This window comes from Saccostrea cucullata, unplaced genomic scaffold (genome assembly GCF_032062105.1).
Source record: "Saccostrea cucullata isolate Sc308-1 unplaced genomic scaffold, CSIRO_AGI_Scuc_v1 ctg845, whole genome shotgun sequence".
Classification (NCBI taxonomy): domain Eukaryota; kingdom Metazoa; phylum Mollusca; class Bivalvia; order Ostreida; family Ostreidae; genus Saccostrea; species Saccostrea cuccullata.
The window spans coordinates 53,338-69,879 of record NW_026925447.1 but is presented as its reverse complement, the minus strand read 5'-3'; the positions used below and the strand labels follow the sequence as shown (position 1 = coordinate 69,879).

The 16,542-nt window shown below is 31.3% G+C and overlaps 1 long non-coding RNA gene across 1 annotated transcript; it reads right to left on the bottom strand.

The window, feature by feature from the left end:
• Positions 1-2,724: 2,724 nt before the first annotated feature.
• LOC134268864 (uncharacterized) lies at positions 2,725-13,114 on the bottom strand. The gene is made up of 3 exons (XR_009992447.1): positions 12,822-13,114; positions 12,531-12,637; positions 2,725-3,850 (listed from the first exon to the last, which is right to left on the bottom strand). It is a non-coding gene; the product is annotated as an uncharacterized LOC134268864 (long non-coding RNA).
• Between the last annotated feature and the right edge of the window lie 3,428 nt (positions 13,115-16,542).

Below are 16,542 nucleotides of genomic sequence, written 5' to 3'. Positions count from 1 at the left end.
ATCAGCAGTCTCATTTTAATCATTTTGTAAGTTAAATGGTCGTTTCAATGACCTTGTTAGCAAATAAGATTTATTATTGAGTCAAATGCTGACTGACATTTTCCATCCTTACTGTTTCTCCATTATAATTCACTGATTAGACGGTGGATTTTTATGTTATTTCCCAATCAAGACAAGGAGCACGCGGCGGGTGTGACTGGTCGACAAGTGGATGCTCACTCCTCAATAGCACCTGATCCCATTTAATGTTTTAGAGGTCTGTGTTTGCTCTGCTCCTATTTTGTATTGAATTATGAACTTTTAATATTGAATACTGTAAACAAACATTTATTCGCTTGCGGGAAATTTTTGCGAAGTTCGCGAGAGCCTCGCCATCGCTAATATTTCTACTCGAGAACTTGTCCTAGAAGTCTCAGTGTCTTTTATAAAAAGATCCAAAAAAAGGCTTAATCGGGAAAATTTATCGTCGTGAACTACTTTGCATTCGGCAAATAGAGAAAATAAGTCGTTGCGAAAATAATTGTTTGTTTACAGTATACGTACTCTTTGTTGTCTCTATATGTGTAATTTTTCATAGCGTATGACAAAGAACAAAAGTCAGAAAGTACAATAAACGGCCTGTGAATTTCTTGAAAAATAAATCATCGTTTTCTTGAAAACTATTTGTGGTTTCCGTATCTACTCGACTTCGTCAATGCAGGGGTGGGTAGTTTTAGTCAAACCGGATAATGCTTCTTCATCGTAACGACTAAAACCTATAAGGGTTTTGACTTTTCCGGAATTTTTCACCGATTGTACAGATTCACTTTAAAATTTCAAGAGGGGCGCATTCCTCTCGGAAAAAAAAAATCAAGTATAAAATCAAACATTGGTATCTTACGCGTATTTTTCAACACGTTTTTTTTCTATGAGAGGAATGCGCCCCATGCGTAAATTTAATATTTACGACTGTCCTTTGCTCAGCTGCGCATGCAGAAAACAAATATACCTTTATATAATTCGATGTTAATAAAACCTCGCACGGCAAGTATTAAATTTTTCAGAAGATAAGTTATTGTTAATTACATGTATGTAAAAACAACCATAAATCATTTTTTAGCATATATGCATTATTTATGCGTGTTTATTAGGGTAGGCTAAACAGATTCTAATATAGCCTAGTTCTCAGTTCAAATAATAATATAATAAAATGTAGAAATGTTTTCGCGTTAGTCTATGCTTTCCACATCTGCATGTCTATTGTGGACCACTGTTAAACAGAAGTCCTCCAAAGTGGCCAGGTTATAGCTATAAGGTCTATTTGCTTTTATTTCTCTCTCAACATTTGTCAAGTCGTCAGTATTTTCTCGTGACGTCACTATGTACAGAAAATGACGTCAAAGTTTTTAGGGAACTTCAATATTTTTCGTACTCGTGGTGATTGTAGATCAATAATTTTAGATGTTCAAGAAATATCAATTTTTGAAAATTTTAAAGGAATCACATTATTACTATTCAAAGTTTACATAGTATATAGGCTTCAATAAGTATTCTGTGTGTTACATAATCATTATCGCTCATCGGGTAGATCGCAAGTGATTAACTTGTAAATGTCTTCAGGTCAGATGTATGTTTACTCAATCTCTTCATGGTTATATTTTGTTCAGACATTGATATTTTTCATTTAGACGTGTTCCAGAGAGCGCGCGAGAGAGTGAGAGAGACGTCCACTAATATTTCAATAATTTGTAGATTATGCTTTTTTTTTTAAATTAATTTTAGTAGATCTAAATGACTAAATGTATTCATAAAATCGTGATTTTCTAATATGTCAGCCTAAGTCTGCATGTGGCCTCCATGTGTATGCTTTAAGGTTGGTGATGTCTATAAGAATCCTGTTAAAAAGGCAATATATATTATAAAGGAATACTGTAATATTTAGCTGGCCTTTAAATACAAATATAAATTTATCAATTTATTATCCGATTAATCTCAAAAAGGAGGAAATATTTATGTTCTATGTTTGATGTATGAATAATCATGACATATATATGTTATTTAAAGAGTGGTTAAAAATTAGTTTTCGACTTCGCTCATCATAAGGTGTTTTCACAAAAAAAAGACCGAAAGTGACAAAAGAAAATAATTTTGTCCTAGAAGTCTTTCAGGGCAGGCCGTCCCTAAATAAATAAATAAATGATATTTCGATAGATTGGATGTTAGGAATAATTCAAGATCAGGCATCGATTTTAAAAGTGGGGGGAGGGGGAAGCTTTTTAACTTCCCTAAAAATCTTTACAAGCAAAAAAAAATAAAAAACACAATCCAAAACAAAAAGGGAAAATCAAAATTCCCTTTTTTCACCCATGGTTTACAATCTGAAGTCATTTTGGTCTTAAAATCCTTATTTGTGTCTCAAAAAGTTCCTTTTTTGAAGATTTTTCTTAAGTATTTGAGGAACGTTCCTCTTTATACACTTCAGATGCATTTGTTGTGACCAGAGATTTGAGGAAGGTTCCTCTTTCTACACTTCTGGTGCATTTGTTATCACCAAACATTTGAGGAACGTTCCTCTCTCTCTATCTTTGAACTTCAGATTCATTTAGTATGACCAGACATTTGAGGAACGTTCCTCTCTCTTAACTTCATATGCACTTGTTATGACCAGACATTTGAGGAACGTTCCTCTCTCTGATCTTCAGATGGATTTGTTATGACCAGACATTTGAGGAACATTCCTCTAGCTAAACTAAGATGAATTTATTATCACCAGACATTTGAGTAACGTTCCTCTCCTACATGTGCACATACAGCGTGTATTTTTAAATACTTTAAGAATCTTAACACATGAGACATTTGAGGAACGTTCCTCTCTCAAATTCACTTTTTCTGAAGACATCTCATGAATGGTCAAACATCAGGCATTAGAGGAACGTTCCTCGCTCGAATTTAATTATTACTGTAGGCACCTCAAGGATAGTCAAATATCAGGCATTTGAGGAACGTTCCTCTCACAAATGGTTGTCTCATGAATTGTCAAACATTAGGCATTTCAGGAACGTTCCTCACTAAAATCTAACATTGTTCACACAGGATACTTACACGTATGAGAAACGTTCTTCTCTTAGATTTGTATATGTTGATACCTTATTCATATTAAATTATGCATTTGAGGAACGTTCCTCTCACAAATGGTTGTATTTCTGTTGATTACTTATACCTCATAAAGCTTGCAACCCGTGCATTTGAGGAACGTTCCTCTGCCTTGTAATGAATATCTGTTGATACATTGCAAAGCCCACTTAAAAATATCTTTAAAGGAACGTTCCTCTCTAACATTATCATGTGTTTTGTGGTATCATATTAGTTTTTATCGTTCATGAAGAATTTGGGAAAATTTCTCTCTTTTATATGAAATGCAGTACATATTCATATTAGAAACATTTTTTATCTGTACACACTCTACAGAATATATATGAAAAATCATTTTGTCATTTTATAAAGTACTTTTTGAATTAAGGCTTTCTTAAAGCATACTATAAACTAGGTACAGGAACAAACAAATTTTTCCACTTCGGAACAAGCATGTACAATGTGCAGTGTTCATGTATCAACTCAAAGGGCTTTTTCACTGAATGGCAGTGTGATCACATATTACAATGTCTTGGTTAACAGGTTAATACCCACAGTATTTTTCCTTTCTTCCACGAAATTAAACCAAAGTTGTGATGAAGGTCAACCATGTTTCTTTCTTGGTTACATCTTTCCCTCATAATAGAGACGATTCCAATTCTTTGGTCTCCAAAGGTTCATAGCATTTTTTCATCAGTCAAAGTAAAACAGCCTCAACAAGTTTCTTGGGTGTCATCTTCTGTAGGAAAAATCTCACATTCAGTACAGCGGCATGTCGTATTATCAAAGATGTGAATCAGGCAAAGTTAGAATAATCGAAACAATGTGTACATAATAACAAGTTTAGATGTATCATCTAAAAATTAAATAGACTGGAAAAATCGATATAAAAAAATTGCAAAACTTAAATTAAAATTTTGAACTTTAAATTGCCCATGAATTATGAAAGCATTTCCATACTGTATTAAGAATATTGCAAAGAATCAGGGGCAGTAAGCATATATGAGCTGCCCAATATTTTTAAAAAAATTTTATACCAGTGCTATCCTTAAGTTGGTTTATTTTTCATATAACGAGATGTCCAGTTTGATGTAAATAGCAATAAAATTTTCAACATTTGATTTGTAGTTGAGTTATCACGATGTGAAGTTGTGTGATTTTTCCGGAATTGAGAAATTTCCATCAAATTCTCACATTCAAAACAAGATTTAGATATGGCCGCACGCAAACAACACGATAAAAATTTAATAGATTGTTTAAAATGGCACAATTAATTATTTCCCAAAGTATCATTCTGTTGTTTGCATGCGGCCACCATGAAAAATATATAAAACGGTGTTTTTTGAGGCCGATTTTGATCGCTTCCGGTTTCGGTTTTTACATTCAGACGTAAACAAAGTTGGAGGAAACAGAAAATGTGACAGTAGATTTATCGAAGTTCTAAACATTTAACAGGTAGGGATGAATTGAAAATCAGAGCAATTGTAATTTTACATGCACTGTTTAAAATTAAATCCCCTTCTATACTTATTAATGATAGAAGATTCGACATGACAGACTCCGCTAACTCCATGAACTCGGGGGGACGGTAATCATCACATGCATGTCAAACAGTTGAAAATAGAAAATGTGTATCTAAAATATATCAAACAGGAACACAACATGCTATCTTCTTTCAAAGAAAAAAATAGATTATAAAAAAAATGACTTAATCATCGATATCATTCTTTTTGATTTAGACCCTAATATTCATGATTCATTCATGAACCCTCGATCGGCCGGTTGATCTGCATGATTAGCCGCGTTTTATCAGTTGTGAAAATCTTTACATATACGGCATTAACATATAAATATACTTCATTTCTAGGTTGGTGTTTATAACATATTTTTCTGTCTGAGAACAAATACAACCGAGTCTAGCGTTTGTGTATTCAAGTTCAATTCAAGAGACCTTACCCTGGTACCTGTGTACTTTGTGTAAACATGGTAAATGTATGGTGTGCTATAACAGTCAAAAATTTAAAAAAAATGGTAAGAGTTTTTTTTTTGTTTTGTTTTTTTTTTTGTGTTTTTTTTTTATGTTAAACCGTTAAAGAAATAAAAAAAAATGTTTCTTAAAAATAAGCTAACATCACTAAATCTAATTAATGTTCTTTGCAGAATAAACAATATAAATTCTTTCTATTTTTCTTGTGGGAACAATGTATTTTTGTTGTTTTTTTTAACTTATTAATTAAAATATTATTAATGTAAAATTAAACTATTGCAAGTATTAAAAATACTTAAATAATTAAAAAAAAATGGAATAGTATAAATTCATGTAAATCACCATTTAAATGAAAAAGAAATGTTTGTCATTACAAGGTTCATCTTTTTTGTTTTAATTTAAAGTACCTAATAATGTCTTTGCCTCAGATTTTATTCATTAAACTCAAATAGGTAAATCAATAAAACTGCTATTTAAATTGATTTCATGAATGAAATAATTATATATTATACCTGGTGATATTAATAAATTATTCCCTTTTTCTCATATATAAAGAAAATCTTATGCAAATGTATATACACTGTACAAGTAACCCCCCTCATTCCATAGTTATAGACAAAATGTGCATAGTTACATAATATATAAAGTAATTTAATTTTGATATTTATATTTTAATTGTAGGATCCCTGGAGATGGTCCAAAACAATATCCTGTTACTGGAGCTGTTACTTGTTGGTATTGTCAGTGTCATGCCCATGTGGCCTCAGTATTGTGGTTTCTTGGCTATGAAAGACGCACAAACTTTGCAGTAAGACCTATTCAAGACTGGGCTGACTACCTTGAGGATGCAGCTGTGCAACCTGCAGTAATGGATGGCTCAACAGAAAGTGAAATGAGTGCAACGGAAGAGTGACATGAATTGTGACATTGGTTTATTGAGAGTGAACATTCTGCAGATTATAGGAGTCTCCATATGAATGAAAATTCTCAAGAGGGACGTTAAACAATATACAATCAGTCAATCAATCCGCAGGTTATAATATCCACTGCATTAGACTCCCATTATTGTTTTCAACAATATAGTGGAAGGCTGTTTATATATTGTTATTAATTAATTGTAAATAGGGATTTTTATGTATCTATGATTTTTTTTTATGCTTAAATTGTGATTTCTTAACATCTGTTATATAATTGAGAAATTAAAATATAGTACATCCCAAAAACATATTAGATTCATTGCATGAGTTCAATAAGTTCAGTTGTAAATATTGAAAGATGAATTATGTACTTTGACAAATGAAATGATTTGTTATTATCATATGATTAATTGTTATCAAAATTAATATACTGATGTAAAATGCATAATGTATCACAAAATATTTCTCAGATAATAGTAACAATTATAGTTTATTATGCAATGTGTTTATTTGCATATTGAACTTTGTTAATAATTAACATGACTATATAATAGTACTTGTTATTTTTTGTAATACAATGTAATTACAAAACCTTTCCAGACAAACATGTACTAGAATAACTAATTCTTTGATGCTTAGGTCATTTTTATGACATTGTGAGGATGATAAACATTATCTTATTATGAGTAAACGTAGTGTTTAAGGCATGAGTGGTGTGATGTTAAACTTCTATCAATGATCTTTTTGGAAAAAGTATAGGTGGACGATGGGAGTTCTGGAATTTGTTTATGCAAACTGAAATCCCTCATTGTTATTTTTGTCAAGTTTAATGAATTGTTATTTAAAATGTTAGTTGAATACATTTCTTGTTTGTTCACTTTGTGCATTCAATGTATTTTTATGTTAAATACATACAAGCAAATTCAAAGAATTGTGGTGCCCCGCTTTCGGTGTCTTTGTGAGTGAGATGTTATTTTTTATGACATATTGTGTCTAATATGAACACCCTATCATTTGTCATTTATTTAGAAATTATCATTGAAGTTGATTTTTTTGAAGGATGAAAACCCTAATCCTGACCGTTAAAAACTTATGGCCAAAGTGAAAGTTTTTAAAGTAGGTCAACTCCAAGGTCAAGATCAAAGGGTCAAAGTTGTAGATATCCAATGAAAGGTCTTCTCACAAGGATTATGTATGTGAAGTATGAAAGTCCTTGCCATTACCGTTCAAAAGTTATGGTCAAGGTTAAAGTTTATTCATAAGTACGTAAATCTTTAAGGTCAAGGTCAAAGTTGTTGATATCCAATTAAAGCTCCTGCCACAAAGAATATATATGTGAAATATGAACGTCTTATTATCTATCGTTCAAAAGTTGTGACCAAAGTTAAAGTTTTTTAAAAGTAGTGAAAACTTCAATGTCAAGGTCAAAGGGTGAAAGTTGTTGGTATCCAATGAAAGGTCTTCTCAAAGGATTACATATGTGAAGAGGAAAGCCCTAGCCCTCACATTTCAAAAACTATGGTCAAGGTTAAAGTTTATTCATAAGTATGTAAATCTCAAAGGTCAAGGTCAAAAGGTAAAGGTTGTTGGTATCCAATGAAATGTCTTGACTCAAAGAATACATATGTGAAAAATAAAAGTCCTAGTATCTACTGTTTAAAAGTTGTGACCAAGGTTAAAGTTTAAAAAGTAGTTAAAACTCCAAGGTCAAGGGGTAAAAGTTGTTGGTATCCAATGGAAGGTCTTTTTACAAGGATTACATATGTGAAGTACGAAAGCCTTAGTCCTCACCGTTCAAAACTAATGGTCAAGGTTAAAGTTTTTTCATAAGTACGTGAAACTCCATGGTCAAGGTCAAAAGGTCAAGGTTGTTGGTATCCAATGAAAGGTCTTGCCACAAAGAATACATATGTGAAATATGAAAGTCCTAGTACCTACCATTCAAAAGTTATGGCCAAAGTAAAAGTTTGGAATTTTTGTGTAAAAGTGGGTTAAACTTAAAGGTCAAGGTCAAAAGGTCAAATTTGGTGGTACCCAAAGAAAGGTCTTGTAACAAGGAATACACATGTGTAATATGAAAGTCATAGCTACACTTAATCAAAAGTTATGGGCAAGGTTAAAGTCTTTGTGACGGACAGACTTACAGACTGACAGACAGACGAATGAGATTTAATGTCCCCCGCTTTCGCGAAAACTGGGGACAAAAACAACTGTTTTACATTCAAATCCGTTTTTTTTACCACTTTTAGCTAAAAAAAATAGTTTCTATTCACAAGTGTAAGATCATTTCTGTTGTACTTGTATTAAACATCCATCTTTTATTTCTTTAATCATATTTACAGGGAAAAAAAATTAATAAGAATTTCCAGAAATCAGTGAAAATTGTGTTATTTTTGTATTGACCCCAAAATGTCTTTATAGTGGTTTTTTCATCAAAATATGTCTGAAAAGGTGTGATTCAATCATAATTCTTTTAATACTTATAATATTTTGTCCATTATGGTTGGGGCATATTTAGGGTCTTAATGCCCCTGATTCTTTGACACTTTCTATCTTTCTCATACTATTTTAATGAAATACTGTAAATGTTTTATATTTTGAGTGTACTATATTTGGCGGAACTTGATATTTTAATAAGTTAGTGTAGGTATGATTTAGCGCATTTTAATGTTTTATGTTTAAGTCAGTTAGTGTTGTACTTAAATTAGCGGATGTTTCTTTCCGCCAAAAAGCTAAAAAGAATACACCGCCGAATGTTACACGTGTACACTACAGTAATAAATCTGATTTGCAAATTATGTCTGAGAAAAATCATTCTCCTTTATATCTTGCATGTAACACTAATTTAAAAACTAAGTGACAATTGGAAATGTAAATTATAATAATATATAGGTCTTAAGCTCCATACTCCTCCAATGAACATTTTATATACATGTATGATAATATAAGTCATCAATTTTTTTAATTTATTTCTCTTTTTCCATAGTGCATGCAGGTCTCATATAATATTTTATGGGTTTTATTAATGTATTCTTTAATTTACACGAACCTATTTTCATTCTGAATCTCAATTTGTATTATATATTGCAGTACTATTGTGTATTTCTTAAAACTGAAGAATTGATTCTATAATAGGGATTTGTCTAGTTACCCTAATTCCTGCATCATTCTCTACTTTAAAGATAAAGACTTGATGTCTTCCTGGCCCCAGCTCACATTGTAATTGTTATTAATCACTGCCAATCATATATGCTCATGGAAAACTAGCTATAGGCGATCAGCTCTGGCAACTATCTGTCCCCTGTGACTTCATGGACAGTAAAGATCAGTGCTAATGCTATGATGACTTGATCGTGTTATAGATAAACATGTCTCTGCAGTCAGAAGATTGAAGCAATTTACATTGTAGAACAGAACTCAAACAGTGAGAGAATTAAGACCTTGTTAGAGTTTTAAATTTTACTCCTTAAAATTTGGATAGTTTCAATATATTTAAAAAACAAAAAATGTAATGAAACTTATATACGCTGTAAACCTTTACTAATTATTCTAGTTCGGGAATAACAAATCTCAGGCTAAAATCTGGTTTGAACATATTAAATGCAAAGAAACATTCCACAGAATTATTTTGTAAAAAAAAATAATAATAATGTGAAAACAACATCTCCTGCACTCAATTGTAAGATCTTAAGGAAGCAGGAATAAGAATCCATATTTCCAAAAAAAGCCCTTAAAAATGTTTTATTGATTTAGAATATTTTATTAAATTATAATCACATGTATTAAAAGAAATTTTGTACTGAGTAATACAGTTCTACAATTTTTTTATTTTTATTGATTGGCAATTGCTCATCTTCCTTCCCCCTTTTTAAAAGTTAGATACTTTGATTATGAAACTATCTTTGATTTAATTGTTGTTTTGAACATATTTTATTGAACGAGTCAAATGGATTGGAAACAAGTTCTTGCAACTTACAAGTTCCTCTCCATAAATATAACAATATGTCATGCAAAAAATACATTAAAATATAATAATTTTAATATTTTCAAGTGATGCAATTAAATTACAAATCAATTTAAAATCTACATGTTTCAGTAATAAATCTATGGACAGCAGAAAAAATATTAATATTAATTGATACAGGCAAATCTCTGTCACCCCGTAATAGTAAATTAGTGTCAATTGTAACCAATTTATTTAATTGTTAATTTCAGAAACATGCACTCTGAATTTCACAGATTTCCTATATCTTGGATTGCAGTGTGGGTCATTTGGGATTTAATAATTTAGCCAGCTGCAGCAAGGTCAAAAGTCTATGTTATCTGTAAAACTCGAGGTCAATTTATTTAACCCCGGTCTTATCTGCTTTCATTATGTAGAAATAAATTAAGAAGATTTTCTTCAACTCTTTGAAATTACATTCACCAACACTGGAACACTGAGTTTCTAAGAATAAGAATTTCATTGGTGTACATATCAGGCATGTGTTATAAAAATGAACCTTTCTTATGAAACTGAATAGTGCATTTTTCTCCGCTTAAACCTAATAAATAAATAAAACAAAATTATGGCTATATGCATAAAATGATGGAAGTATCAACTAGTGAAACCGTTACTCGTATTTTTAGTAATACTATTTTTCTTTTATCAGGAACCGGACACTGAGTACACAAGACGTGATCTGCCGATCGATAATACATATAAAATGTTTAACTAATATACAATTTTTCAAGATCTGAATTATAAATACTTATTTATACTTAGATAATGCATATACTTAAGTTATTGTTAAAGTATTAAACTACATGTAATCCTTAACAATAGGTGTATGTAGGAATATAAATAAGATGGCCCCTTTGGATTTTTTTAGAATAAAATATATTTTTCAGTGGGATAGTGATAATTGACAACTAAAAGAAACTTCATATTCACTATTTTGGACTGCATTCCACTTTGATTAATATTAAATATCTGTTAAAACAATTAATGCAATACATAAAATGTGAGTTTGTAATAAATTATTTATTTTTTTTTTTTAGAAAAGATTAATATATAGAATGACAAAAAAACCTTTGATATAAAGGTTTTGTAATAATTGTATACGTGTACTTAAGCTTTGATCATAATCCTTGCAGTTGACAACACAACAAAATATGCCCAGAATTTTTATAAAAATAGAAAAAAAATTTCCCGGTAAATTGTTTCAAAAAAGTGCTTAAATCTTTTATAATTAGTTTTTTTTTTTTTTTTAATTTTATCCTTATTATTCTAACTGCAGCATATAGTTTAAAAAGATACAATACTGAGTATAATAATTTATTGAATTTGTGTCTTTTTTCCATAATATTTCAAGATAACCAATTTATAGTAAAATTTTAACTTTAACTTAAAATTTTAATTTTTTTTTAGCAGGGTATGATATCAGACAAGGTCACTATATTGCTAGCAAAGAAAAACACATGATTTTAATATATTAAGTACTCCTGTTCATACACACAAGTAAAAGAGCTAACAATATCTTGGGAAAGAATAAACATTTGACCAGTGACCACTTAGTGAAGCCGACGAAGCGATAATTGTCTCAGAGTTAAAGATTTCAGCATTGGCTATACATAAACAAACTATACGGCTCTGTTTCATCTAAACACATTAATTCTTTGACACACTAGATTATTCCTTTGAGCCTCGTTGAATGTGTTCTGCTCTGCTCTAAAACCATCAGAATTAACAGTGCTGAGCATCTAGTCAAGCACGGATGATTTTTGGATTGAACTAGGTGAAACACAGCTATTGTTCTCTTTATCAAATCAATTAACGTTTTATTTAAAAAAAAGTAAATAAGACACTGACTTGGCATATAAAATATACCTGAGGTCTGTCCAAAACTTTAATTCAAAAAAGAGTGTACGTCTCCTATCAATAATGTATAGTTAATACATGGACATGTTAAATCATGCCAGTTTACAAATTAAAAATATACCCGGTAATACAAATTAAAAACACTACATAAATATGTATATTTTGCATATTTTTAGAAAGTATATAGGATACGTTCAGTGGCAAGGGGGGGGGGGGAGGGGGTAATTTTTTAAGGAGCAAATTCTCCATCAAAGTTTCCTGTGTTAGGAAGCCAAAAAAATTAGTATGGGCATGGACCCCACTCATCCTTACTCCCATCCCCCAAATGAATAATAATAATAAAAAAAATAACAAAATACAGTAAAACATGATTTTTGCCAACACACTTATGTTGAATTGAGTTACAGCGAAGTGCTTTTATTCCCTGTGACTTAATTATGTATTTTTATCTTCATAAAGAATTTCGCTCATAATAATGCAAAATCATCTATCGATCCCTGGCACTGCTTTTTAAACATGTTTTACTTGTATTCAATATAATTAATCTATTTTCTGCCATGTACAGCATTTGAAAACATATATTATATACATGTAGGAATTAATCGAATTTCTAATTTTCCCAACTAATAATGAAAATTATGACTACGGTACTTACTTGATTTGTTTAGGACACTTTAATCATTTCTCTGAAATGTTGCTGCAAGTGGTGTCATGAGGGTATTCGTTTTCTTTTACATTGAAATCCAGGGCATATCATTTTGTCTAAAATTAAAGTAAATTTCTCATTTTAATTTACTGGTATTTGGAAGTGTCTGACAGCTTATATTTCAGCAGGATTGATCAACTCTGACTAAGTTATTGATAAAATATTTTAGTTTAGTTTTTATGCAAACAAAGCATACAAAGAATTTTCATAAATTGATAATAATATTATTTGCATATATACCTTAATAAATCCTTAACTGTGAAGAACTGCAACATCCTGTTTAATTCAACAATCGTTCGATGTGATATTTTGGTAGAGTTGAGAGATGGATGTGTCCAAGACTGATAACACACCCAAGATTATCAGTGTGCAGTGTTTTGATTGACATTTCTTCAGTTAGTGGCACCACATGTTTCCATTCAAATATGTATGGAAGGGTCGCAGTTGCACATGTGAACAGCTATCATATAAATGCAACTGTTGTTTGAAGGGGAATTCGAAATTGGAGAAATTAGACATCGATATATCTTTGTGTTATACTGTGATAAAGTCATATATAATTAGTTTTGGTCAAAAAACTGCGTGATGAAGTAAGTAGAGACACATGCATGATTTTTAAATGTCAATGGATGTTCAACTTATAGAGAATTTACTGGTCAATGCACTGACTTTTCATAAATTAATTTTGGATGAACTATACTAAGAAAGCTAAGGGTAAGATTCCTTTCCTGAAAGATTTTTTCATTTAATAAATATCATAAAATTTCAATTGTTAAAGAAAATTGTTAAATTTAGGGTAAGAAAGCATTGCTGTATACAACAGTTTTATATCATAAAAGTAAATGCAGGGGATCAGGGGAATGGTATAACTTTTTTGATCGATTCCTTTTTGTAGATTTATGTCTTTTGCACGATTCAAACAGTTGCCCTTTTTTCTCATTTAAAATAAAAATAAACATGTACTCTTTATTCAGCATGAGATATACATTTCTATATGATATCCAGAGAAGTGACCTCAAAATAAAATGTGATCATGTACATACTCCTAAAGGATTGGTACCAACGAGTTAAATGTCTGTAATAATAAGAGGCTTTTCACAAAATTGAGTGAAAAATGATTTCCTAAAATATTAATTGTCAAGAATGACACGTACTTGATCTTGTAATCGAGTTATGACCCCCAAATTAAAAGTTGTCATATATTTCTTAGGAGGACTACAGATCTTGTGCTTTCACCTTGTAACCCAAAATCAGTAGGGGTCTTTATTCCTTTGGGAGTACCAGTATACTACGTTTGATGTCTGTAAAGCAAAAGGTTCCCAAAATTTTAAGCAGACATTATTTTTCTGTGCCAGAATAGTCTCAACCTTGAAATTTGACTTTATGAAATCAACAGGATTATCTACTCTTTTACGTTAGGGAGTGCCTGGGTGTTCAGCTTTCTTCAAATCCAATTATACTCTGATTCATGTATAAAGTTATATAATAACATTTGAAATCAGAAGAGGAGTATTCGACATGAATCCATTGTCAACAGTTGGAAGAGAAATGTTTGTCCAGTCCAGTGTCAAATTTTGAAATGGGGAGAGGAACGTTCATAGTATTAAGAGTCATGGTAGTAGTGTTTTGATAGGAATTGGTAGAGGAATGTTCCTCAAATGTACTGTTAATATACATGTAGTATGTATTATCAATTGAAATTGACTGATGAACGTTTGTGATATTGTGTGTTAAAACTTGTAAATACAGTGTCAAGTTGAAAGAGGAACGTTCCTCCAGTGTATATAGTATCAATTTTTTTTATATTGGATGAGGAACGTTCCTCAAATATGTTGTGTTTAGACTAGTATATCCAGTGTCAATAGTTTGAAGAGGAACGTTCCTCCAGTGTACATGGTGCATATAGTATCAATATTTGAAATTGGAAGAGGACCGTTCCTCTAATGCCTAATATTTGAAAATTTATGAGATGCCTACGGTAATAAGTAAATTTGAGAGATGAATGTTCCTCAAATGCCTGATGTGTTCATTCATAAGGTATTTAAAAATACACACTGTATGTGCACATCTGTAAGAGAGGAATGTTACTCAAATGTCTGGTGATAATAAATGCATCTTAGTTAAGAGAGAGGAACGTTCCTCAAATGTCTGTTCATAACAAATGCATCAGAAGTACAGAGAGAGGAACGTTCCTCAAATCTCTGGTCAGAACAAATGCATCTGAAGTTCGAGAGAGGAACGTTCCTCAAAAGTTTGGTCATAACAAATGCACCAGAAGTTCAGAGAGAGGAACGTTCCTCAAATATCTCGTCATAACAAATGCATCTGAAAAGGAGAAAGAGGAACGTTCCTCAAAAGTCTGGTCATAACAAATGCATCTGAAGTTCAGAGAGAGGAACGTTCCTCAAATCTCTGGTCATAACAAATGCACCTGAAGTGTAGAAAGAGGAACGTTCCTCAAAAGTCTGGTCATAACAAATGCATCTGAAGTGTAGAAAGAGGAACGTTCCTCAAAAGTTTGGTCATAACAAATGCACCAGAAGTTCAGAGAGAGGAACGTTCCTCAAATCTCTGGTCATAACAAATGCATCTGAAGTGTTAAGAAAGAGGAACTTCCTCAAATATCTCGTCATAACAAATGCATCTGAAGTTCAGAGAGAGGAACGTTCCCTAAATCTCTTGTCATAGCAAATGCATCTGAAGTGTAGAAAGAGGAACGTTCCTCAAAAGTCTGGTCATAACAAATGCATCTAAAGTTTAGAAAGAGGAACGTTCCTCAAATACTTTAAAAAAAATCTTCAGAAAGGGAACTTGTGGAGACACATATAAGGATTTTAAGACCAAAATGACTTCAGATTGTAAACGTTGGGTGAAAAAAAAGGAATTTTGATTTTCCCTTTTTGTTTTGGATTGTGTTAAAAGGATAATTGCCCAAAGTCGAAAATCCTAACGTTTTCAACTACCAAATCGTTCAATATCCATTTTTAAGCTTACAATACCATATATCATCCCTCATATTACTTTACTTTAGTATAAAGTGTAGGGGCGACCAACCTTTCAGTGAAAATTTTCAATAGTTAAAGTATTGTTGCCCCCTCCCCATGTTGCTTAGTCCCTAATGATAAAAAAATAAATTAATGGGCACCCTGCCATAGGGTTGAATTCACAAACACACACACCCTCACATACACAAAATAAGGAAACCTGATTTTAATAAACGTGTTATTAGTTAAGTAAATTAAGCAAAGAAAATACATCTTGACCTATATTGAGAGCAATGCATGTTCAATAATAATAATTTCTAATGAATTCTACAGTCTTATCAAATGACTAGTGTATGGATTACAAGTAAATGTAAATATTTTGTTTGAGAAAATAATTGTTTCCAGAAAGACTGAATGGATGTCGCCCGCTAGCTGTTCAGGTTCCCCCTCCCCCTGAGTTCATAAAAAGTGAAATATTAAGCAAACACTCGCTCATAATGCTAAACACCACTGCTGAATCCATAATCTATATACATTTAACTATTAGAAATTATTTATAATTAAAAAAAAAAGATTAGAAATAAAATATTGCACATGTGCAAATATTACCGGGTAAATTTTATGTAAAGTTCTACTAAATACCGTAGTAATATTACAAAAGAAAATCATTTTACGTTCACTCTGAAAACGTTTGATGTTGTTGAAAAACACGACATCATTACGAATTTGTTATCTTTGTATTCAAAAAAAAATCATATTTGACAACTTTTAATCTTACTCTACCAAAATCCGTGAAAAACTCAAAATACAGAAAAATTGCAAAAAGTGCACTTTTTCCATGGGCGCAATCAATTGTGTGATCAGTACTATTTTTACTTTAACATTTAAAATCCCCGGGTTGCTATACGTTCTTGGAATTGGCTTTATTTGTACAGGTTGATTAAAATACCATGAATGAATAAATGAATTTATTATTT